We start from the raw sequence: 9,695 nt of genomic DNA, 5'->3' as shown, positions 1-9,695 counted from the left end.
TAGGCAAGATAGCAGTTTTTGCCCACCGCTAATGACCACCTGGCTTTTTTAATAAGATTGGGGCTAGCATCCAGCAGGCCCCTAGCATACGCAGCTGAAGGGAGGTCAGCCCTGGATACTAAGGGCTGGTGCACACCGGTAAGTTGTCTCGCATTTTTACAGCCACTTGCGGCTGTGGATACGCTAGGGTAATGTATTTCAATGGGGTGGTTCACACCAGAGCGGGAGGCGTTTTGCTGAAACGCATACTCCCGGGCTGAGGAATTTTTTGGATTGCAGAGGCGTTCCTGCCTCCAATGTTAAGTATAGGAAAAACGCAAACTGCTCTGAAAAACGCCAGTTCAGAGCGGTTTTGCAGGCGTTTTTTGTTACAGAAGCTGTTCAGTAACAGCTTTACTGTAACAATATATGAAATCTATTACACCAAAGACGCTACCCAAGAACGAAAACGCTAGGTGAAACGCTTCATAAAAATAAGAAAAAGCATTTCAAAAACCGCTAGCGTTTTGTGGATCTGCTAGCGGTTTTTGGTGTGCACCAGGCCTAAGTGAGGGTAGGTAACTTCAATTGAGCTCACAGCTCTGCATAGGGAGGGTGGAAGGCTGTATCGGCCTGCATCAGCATGCCAGATTAAAAGAATAAATGGCTGGTCTGCTGGCCTTACCTTTCCCATAGCTGGACTAGAGAATAAGTAGATACAAGAACTGTGTAGCCCTTTACCTAGCACCATTATTACTATTATTGATTTATAAAGCCCCAACATATTCCGTGTTAAACCCATGCTCAAGTTTATTGGTGCCAGATCTAGATGTATGTGAGACAGACCCAATCACTGCAGCAGACTTTGTGCATGCAGCATGTACCAGGATTTTATCATTTCCAAGACTGTGTTTTAGGAAAGCGTATACATGTTACTATAGAAGTGATTTGTTTTAGTATAATAGGTAAGCCAGCTTGGTAAAGAAGCACACAGGACAGCGGCGCTGAGTATCAGCTACCCATCTCCTGCTTTGACAGTCAGCTGATTCCAGCATCAACCGCATACCCTAGACGGGGGCCTTCCTTAGTAACGCCTTCTCCTCCCTAGCAACAGCTTCAGCAGCTGCCCGGAAGTGCTGTTCCTCCCCTTACAGGTAGAGGCGTTCAAAGCGGCCCATACTGTGCTCTGTCCACTGGCGCTCCAGAGACCCCCAGTTGCTGCATCCCTCCAGGCCGCGGCTCAGCCAGCCTGCCTCTAGCAGCAGCAGCAGTAGCGAGAGGATGCAGCATTCCCTTGGCGGAGGAGCAGGCAGGGCCCTCGGACACACAGGAGAGGTAGGAAAGGTCGGGTATTGCAGGCCTGTGACACGGGCACCATAATGGGATTTGTGATGTTATGATGATGTGACTTCCTATCCCGCAGCCTAGTAGTTCTGACACATACCTAAAGGGGGCACGTGAGCCTGGCATCGGGATGAGGTGATCCCAGCCCTTCTAGGAGTGCATCATACTGACAACCAGCGCTGCCCACTGCATGGCTAGCCTGGTGACCGAGCATGATGATGTGCTGATAATAGATCTTCCTGCAGCAGCTCTGTGCCGAGCTCTCACCATCCAGTCCATGGCTATCATGTCTGCAACACAACATCCTGTTGTTTTTCTTTTTCCCTTCTTCAATTGTAGTTTTTTAGTTTTATTTGGCTAAAGGTGGCCACACACCATACAATTTTTTTTTTTTAAAATATCTGTTCAATTCAAGAATTGCAATAAATTTTTCGGACTGATTGTAACATTTCAAAAATCTGATCAATGTACCAACAAACCTATGTTAATTTTCCCTCCAATTATGCTAAAAATGATTGGAAACTCTGAGAAAATTGCTAGGGTGTGTATATTAGTAAATCAACAATCTAACACACATCATACAATCTTTAGAAACATTTCCAGCATTGCGGATCCATAAAAATTGAAAAAAAAGGAAAATCCGATTGGATTTTTCAGTCAAATGAAGAAAAAAAAAGCTTTTGATTTATTTTTTTTTTGGAGATCCAGTCATATTTATCGAATTTCTGTAAAATCGGATCATTTTATTGTTTGGTGTGTGGCCACCTTAAGGTTGTGTTCAGGCTGTGCCTCACAGGCTTCCTTTGCAGGAAATGGAAGAAGGGGAGGTCGAATGTGAAGTATGTGTGGGGCAAACTAAAAACCTGTCAGCTAGTAACCAGTTTGGCAGGTTTTTACGAGCTTTATGAATAAAATTAGCTTTATTAAAAGTTTAGGATTTAGTATGTGCTAATTCTGCTAAAATGTGTGTGTGTGTGTGTGTGTGTGTGTGGGGGGGGGGGGAATACAATTTTCAGGCTCCTTTCACAGTGACCATTGTGTTGCACTCCCTGTAACAGCAGGAACACAACAGATCGAGATACCAGCGCTTCGCCTTACACACGCTTTGTGTCACATACAGTGCAATGAAGCATGCTTCACTGTTACCCTTAACGCAAGCATTTTGTGGTGACGCACTGCATGCTGTATCTCTTTATACTGCAACACTCCTGCTGCACTTTGAATGTCGTTGAGATGGTACATTGCAGTGAGGTAAGCTGCGTTCCGAAGTGGCCATTACACCACAATGCATCACTGAAAAGTTGAATTTTACTTGCTTTCATGATGGACAAAGTAGTGTGGTTTAAACTGAGCAGAAATCATGCAGTATTTTTAAAGGGATGGTCCAAGCAAAATAAAAAAAAATGAGTTTCACTTACCTGGGGCTTCTACCAGCCCCATGCAGCCATCCTGTGCCCTCGTAGTCACTCACTGCTGCTCCAGTCCCCCGCTGGCAGCTTGCCGACCTTGGAGGTCGGCGGGCTGCATTACGTACATTTTTACGCATTCCCGCTAGTGCAGGAACATTAACACATACATTTTTACGCGTTACTGGTACATTGCGTACCAGTAATTGAACCAGTAATGCGTAAAAATGTATGTGTCAATGTTCCTGCACTAGCGGGAATGCATAAAAATGTACGCAATGCGGCCCGCCGACCTCCGAGGTCGGCAAGCTGCCAGCGGGGGACTGGAGCAGCAGTGAGTGACTACGAGGGCACAGGATGGCTGCATGGGGCTGGTAGAAGCCCCAGGTAAGTGAAACACATTTTTTTATTTTGCTTGGACCTTCCCTTTAACAGAATTTTTCTATATCCCACACGAGAAACAATCAATTGCGAAATGTGATTGATTTTCTCATGTTTTTTGCTGATCTTTTTTTTTTTTTTTTTTTTTGATTGGCTGTGGTGGAAAATTCCAATCGATTGTATGGTGTAAGATTGTAAATGTCTCGATTTTTATAGGCCCAATAATATTTTATTTGGTAGCACACACTGTCAGCCACAGACTGGCTGCCAGAGAATGATAGCGTACACTGCCAGCCAGAGACCGTTACTGTGGAGCTGCTGCCAGAGATTGGTCGCTCACACTGCTAACTAGAGACTGGTTGCTTACTGTGGAGATGCTGCCTGAGAATGGTAGCTCACACTGCCAGCCATAGACTTTTACTTAGGGTCCATTCACACTTGCAAACACAAAACACTAGCGATTAGCACTAGCGTTTTGCTCTAGTGATTTTTTTACCTGAATTACGCTGATTATTCCTTACAGTCAGAAAGAGGAAGCGTGGTAGTGAGTTATGGAACGCAGTCAACACGAAGGCTGGTTTCACAGTGGGACGTTACAGGTGCACGTTAGAGCAGCCTGTAACGCACCCCACCGCACAGCAATGAAAAATCAATGGGCTGTTCACAGTGAACACGTTGCGTTACACAGTAACGCTGCGCCACCAGACAACGTACTGCATGCAGTACTTTCTAAGCGGCAGAGCCGCGTTAGACTGCTTGCACATGCTCAGTAACGTTGGGGAGGAGCGGAGAGCGGCCAGGCACATGGCTAATTAATATTCACTGCACTCAGTGACGTGCAGTGTTTACTTCCTGGAGCGGCCGCTCTGTGCAGCGATTGGCCGGCGGGACCACGTGATGCCGCATGCGCACAAGAGTACGCATCACGGCATCACGGACGCCAGAGTGAGCTGCACAACACGGCTCACTCTGACGTCCACCTTAGAGAGCACCAGGCGTTGCGTTAGGGGCACGTTATGCGACCATAACGTCCCCTAAAACGCAACGTCCTGGTGTGAAACTAGCCTTAGTGCATGACCCAAATGGCACGCAAAGGATCCTGTGGACTTCTGGGCAAGTTAACCCCCCCCCCCCCCCTGTCACCCGCGGTCACGTCACACCTGGTGTAATCAGACTTGATTACCTTTTCAATTCCTAATAGCTACGGACTCGAAACTACTCGGAAGCCCATCACTGGCCTCTAGACTCAAGCCTATGGACATTTCCATGCAGCAGAAAAGTTTAGTTCACAATCACAGCATCCTGAATAATAGCATGTATAATTCATATTTATGTACTGACAGGGGTGCAGCTAAGGTTTTGATGGCCCCAAGCAGTCCATAACTTGAGGCCCCCATCCATGAAAAATGGATAACCATACCTCAAAGCAAAGCAGCACGCCATGGTGAAAAATGGGCGTGGCAAAACATGATGTTGGTGGAGCCAAATACTAGCAGTTTCTAGGCTGTACTGCACCCAGGGAGAGAGCGTAAAATTGTGCCCCCAACGTGGAGACAGGTATAGGTGCCCGCAGTATAGGTAGCCAGCTATAGGTCCCCCCAGTATAGGTAACCCATATAGTTGCCCCCAGTATAGGTTAGATAGGTGCCTCCAATATAGGTTAGATATAGGTGCCTCCAATATAGGTAGCCAGCATAGTTGCCCCCAATATAGGTTAGGTAGGTTCCCCCCAGTATAGGTTAGCTAGTATAGTTGCCCCCAGTATATGTTAGATAGGTATATGCCCCCAGCATAGGTTAGATAGGTATATGCCACTAGCATAGGTTAGATAGGTATATGCCCCCAGCATAGGTTAGATAGGTATATGCCCCCAGCATAGGTTAGATAGGTATATGCCCCCAGCATAGGTTAGATAGGTATATGCCCCCAGCATAGGTTAGATAGGTATATGCCCCCAGCATAGGTTAGCTAGGTATATGCCGCCAGCATAGGTTAGCTAGGTGTATGCCCCCAGCATAGGTTAGCTAGGTATATGCCGCCAGCATAGGTTAGCTAGGTGTATGCCCCCAGCATAGGTTAGCTAGGTGTATGCCCCCAGCATAGGTTAGCTAGGTGTATGCCCCCAGCATAGGTTAGCTAGGTGTATGCCCCCAGCATAGGTTAGCTAGGTGTATGCCCCCAGCATAGGTTAGCTAGGTGTATGCCCCCAGCATAGGTTAGCTAGGTGTATGCCCCCAGCATAGGTTAGCTAGGTGTATGCCCCCAGCATAGGTTAGCTAGGTGTATGCCCCCAGCATAGCTTAGCTAGGTGTATGCCCCCAGCATAGGTTAGCTAGGTGTATGCCCCCAGCATAGGTTAGCTAGGTGTATGCCCCCAGCATAGGTTAGATGGGTGTATGCCCCCAGCATAGGTTAGATGGGTATATGCCACCAGCATAGGTTAGATGGGTATATGCCACCAGCATAGGTTAGATGGGTATATGCCTCCAGCATAGGTTAGATGGGTATATGCCTCCAGCATAGGTTAGATGGGTATATGCCTCCAGCATAGGTTAGATGGGTATATGCCTCCAGCATAGGTTAGATGGGTATATGCCTCCAGCATAGGTTAGATGGGTATATGCCTCCAGCATAGGTTAGATGGGTATATGCCTCCAGCATAGGTTAGATGGGTATATGCCTCCAGCATAGGTTAGATGGGTATATGCCTCCAGCATAGGTTAGATGGGTATATGCCCCCAGCATAGGTTAGATGGGTATATGCCCCCAGCATAGGCTAGATGGGTATATGCCCCCAGCATAGGCTAGATGGGTATATGCCCCCAGCATAGGCTAGATGGGTATATGCCCCCAGCATAGGCTAGATGGGTATATGCCCCCAGCATAGGCTAGATGGGTATATGCCCCCAGCATAGGCTAGATGGGTATATGCCCCCAGCATAGGCTAGATGGGTATATGCCCCCAGCATAGGCTAGATAGGTATATGCCCCCAGCATAGGCTAGATAGGTATATGCCCCCAGCATAGGCTAGATAGGTATATGCCCCCAGCATAGGCTAGATAGGTATATGCCCCCAGCATAGGCAGGAGGGTGGGTGCAGCGGTGGGGGATCGGGCAGAGAGAAGTTTCCACTTACCTGCCTGGATTCTGCACGCAGAGCGAGGCCCCCCGCAGTGTGAGGCCCCAAGCGGGGGCGTGCCTCGCCTGTATGCTGGCGGCGCCCCTGTGTACTGATATAATCTTTGACTCCATTGTTTCCAAAATCGAACAATTCAGAAGATCAAGAAACTCTTTGCTCTTGCGGTGTTTTTTAAAATTTTTTAATTACATTAGAAAATGTAATGTTATCCTATATAATGAAACCTATTTCTCTGAAGCTGCACCCGGCTTGCATTTGGGGTTCCAACCAGTCTGGAGAACATTTCATTTGCGTTTATTGCTCTTTGATATATAATAAAAGGTGGCTGGCTTTAATTTATTTTAATGTAGCTTTAATTTTGTTATAGTACACTCTCTGAACATTCTCTCTCCTCTATAATATCCAAAGCTAATCTAACCACTTGTTCTTTGGATCCTATACCCTCCCATTTCATTCCGCAGCTATCCTCATTTCTCATGCCTGCATTAACATCGCTATTTAACCTGTCCCTCTCCACTGGCATCTTTCCGTCGCCACTCAAAAAGGCTGTTGTGACACAACTACTTAAAAAACCATCTCTAGATCCTACCACACTCGCCAACTACCGCCCAGTCTCACTTCTCCCATTTGCATCCAAACTAATTGAACGCCACATACATGCAGAATTAAGCCATTATTTATCAGCTAACTCCCTACTTTATCAGTTCCAGTCTGGCTTTCGCTCCAACCACTCCACGGAAACGGCCCTTACCAAAGTGGCCAATGACCTTCTTACAGCTAAATACAAAGGTCAATTTTCCATACTGTACAGTGGTAGAGAGGAAAAAGCACAGAGAAGTCCGGGCTTGGCGCCCGGATACTAGGATACCAGATACTACAGGCACTTATTTTATAGACCTGAGGAAGCGGCTGCGGGCCGCGAAACGCGTTGTCAAGTGCACAATAAAAATCGATCTATTTAAATTGAACTTCCACTCATTTATGTCCCACCACACACCACCAAGGTAGGACAAGCTAATTACGCTTTTTATTTGAACTATAACTATAACTATAGAATCATAAAAGATATATAGTACTACGTTTTGAAAGAACTTACCCGGACCGGGCGCCTCCTACCCGTAATGAATTTTCCATACTCATCCTTCTTGATCTGTCATCAGCATTCGATACGGTCGACCACACCTTACTCTTACAAATACTTTCAAATGTAGGAATAAAGGGCCTTGCTCTCACATGGTTATCTTCCTACCTCTCTGGAAGGTCCTTCACAGTCTCTTACTCAGATCAGATCTCTTCTCCTCATGCTTTGTCTGTCGGGGTTCCTCAAGGCTCTGTCCTTGGTCCCTTCCTCTTTTCCATCTACATGCACGGTTTTGGTGACTTAATCAACTCATTCGGGTTTCAATACCACCTGTATGCAGACGATACCCAACTGTACCTCTCGGACCCAGACCTTAACTCCCTCCTCAAACGTGTTCCTGACTGCTTGTCTGCTATATCCTCCTTCATGTCCTCTCGCTTCCTAAAACTTAATATGAGTAAACGGAACTAATAATTTTTCCACCGCCTCTAGCCACCTCTCTGCCTGAAGTAACAATAAATGTTAATAACACTCCCATAACTTCAGTTCCCAAAGCACGATGCTTGGGGGTAATATTCGACTCTTCTCTCTCTTTTATTCCTCATGTTCACTCCATAACCAGCTCCTGCCATCTCCAACTCAAAAATATATCTCGTATCTGTCCCTTTCTCACTCAAGACACAACCAAAATGTTAATACGTGCTCTTATAATTTCTCGTCTGGACTACTGCAATGTACTACTTTGTGGTCTACCTTCTAACAGACTGGCCTCGCTCCAGTCGGTACTGAACTCAGCTGCTCGTCTCATTCATCTTTCTTCTCGATCTTCCTCTGCTGCCCCTCAATGTCAAGCTCTTCACTGGCTGCCAATTAACCAGAGGATCCAGTTCAAACTCCTAACCCTAATCTACAAATCTCTCCACAATCTCTCTCCCTGGTACATATCCTCACTAATTTCTAGAGACAAACCCAATCGCAATCTCAGATCTGCACACGATCTTCTGTTGTCCACCTCTAGAATCACCTCCTCACATTCACGCTTACAAGATTTTGTACGCGCTTCACCCCTTCTCTGGAATCCCCTCCCACAACACATCCGTCACTCACCAACCTTTGTTACTTGTTACTTTTAAACGCTCTCTAAAAACTCATTTGTTCTGACAAGCATATGCGCTACCCTAGGCCACTTCCCTTTGTCCTAAGACCAAATTGCACTCCTACTAGGTATCCTAAAACACACTGCCTTTATATACTTTATCGTGTACTACCCCTCCTCTTGTTTCCCCCCCCCATTCTATTCAGATTGTAACCTCGCAAGGGCAGGGCTCTCTCCCCCTTTTGTGTCTTGGAAATCATTATACGTCATGTTATTTTTATCACTGTCATTACCACTTCTGTATTTTGTATGCTGTATCACTAATTATGTGACTTGTATATTGGTGTACACCATTGTCTGTATTATGTACCCCGTATTTTTCTTAATTTGTACAGCGCCACGGAATATGTTGGCGCTTTATAAATCAATAATAATAATAATACTAGCAGAAACCAAAAGGGATGTTTATACATAATACAATGAGCAGTGTTTTTATTTCCTAGACAACAGAGTAATCGGTGGTTTACAGATTTTCTTTCACCAAGAACAGATCACATGCAGAAATTCACTAAATAACCTGACATATTTCTACAGGATTCCTAAATTCCTAACAATAATAACACTAATAATCGTAATCTTTTCAATGTTTAAGAAGTAAAAAAAAAAAACCTGGTTGGCAAGTCAAAATTGGGTGTGTGTAAACGCCCTAAGGCCCCATTCACACTCGAAAGTGCAAAACCGACGAAAATGGTGCAGCCTACACGTATGCATTTGGCGATTTGCGTTAATCGCTGGCGATTAACGCAAATCGCCCAAGTGAGAATGGGCCCATAGGGTTTTATTAAACTAGAGCTTTAAAAAGCACTAGCGTTTGAGCGGTTTGTCGAAATCGACGGCAAAACGCTCTAGTGTGAATGGGGCCTCAATTGCATATACACTTCATGAATCTTTGAGGAATCAATCTGGTGCATAGGTTTGGCGGGAAGGTCTGAATGACGAATCATTCAGCCTGGAACACACTTTCAATTGTGATTGTCCAATCACTGACCAATTGTATTACCTTCATGTAGTGTGAGGGTCAACAGATATGGAATACTATGAGCAGGTTATGTAGGTAAACCGTCATAGTTCATGGACGTGGAATTGGTCAGTGACTGGCCAATCATTATTGAAAAGTATGTACCAGGTGTACACATTCAAATGATCAGTTCATGCAAAAGACCCAAGAAATGCTATTGTAGTCCATTTACCTCTTATCTTCAAATTTA

General features: G+C 45.5%; 1 protein-coding gene across 2 annotated transcripts in view; it reads left to right on the top strand.

The window, feature by feature from the left end:
* The first annotated feature begins 1,104 nt into the window (after nucleotides 1-1,104).
* Nucleotides 1,105-9,695, top strand: part of CLCN3 (chloride voltage-gated channel 3) — a 151,832-nt gene continuing 143,241 nt past the window's right edge. For both annotated transcript variants that reach the window (XM_068278803.1, XM_068278801.1), the window contains exon 1: nucleotides 1,105-1,314. The gene's annotated coding sequence lies outside the window, so the exon portion shown is untranslated. The remainder of the gene's footprint in view (nucleotides 1,315-9,695) is intronic.

Source organism: Hyperolius riggenbachi, chromosome 1 (assembly GCF_040937935.1).
Source record: "Hyperolius riggenbachi isolate aHypRig1 chromosome 1, aHypRig1.pri, whole genome shotgun sequence".
Lineage (NCBI taxonomy): Eukaryota > Metazoa > Chordata > Amphibia > Anura > Hyperoliidae > Hyperolius > Hyperolius riggenbachi.
This window is presented reverse-complemented; position numbering and strand designations above follow the sequence as displayed.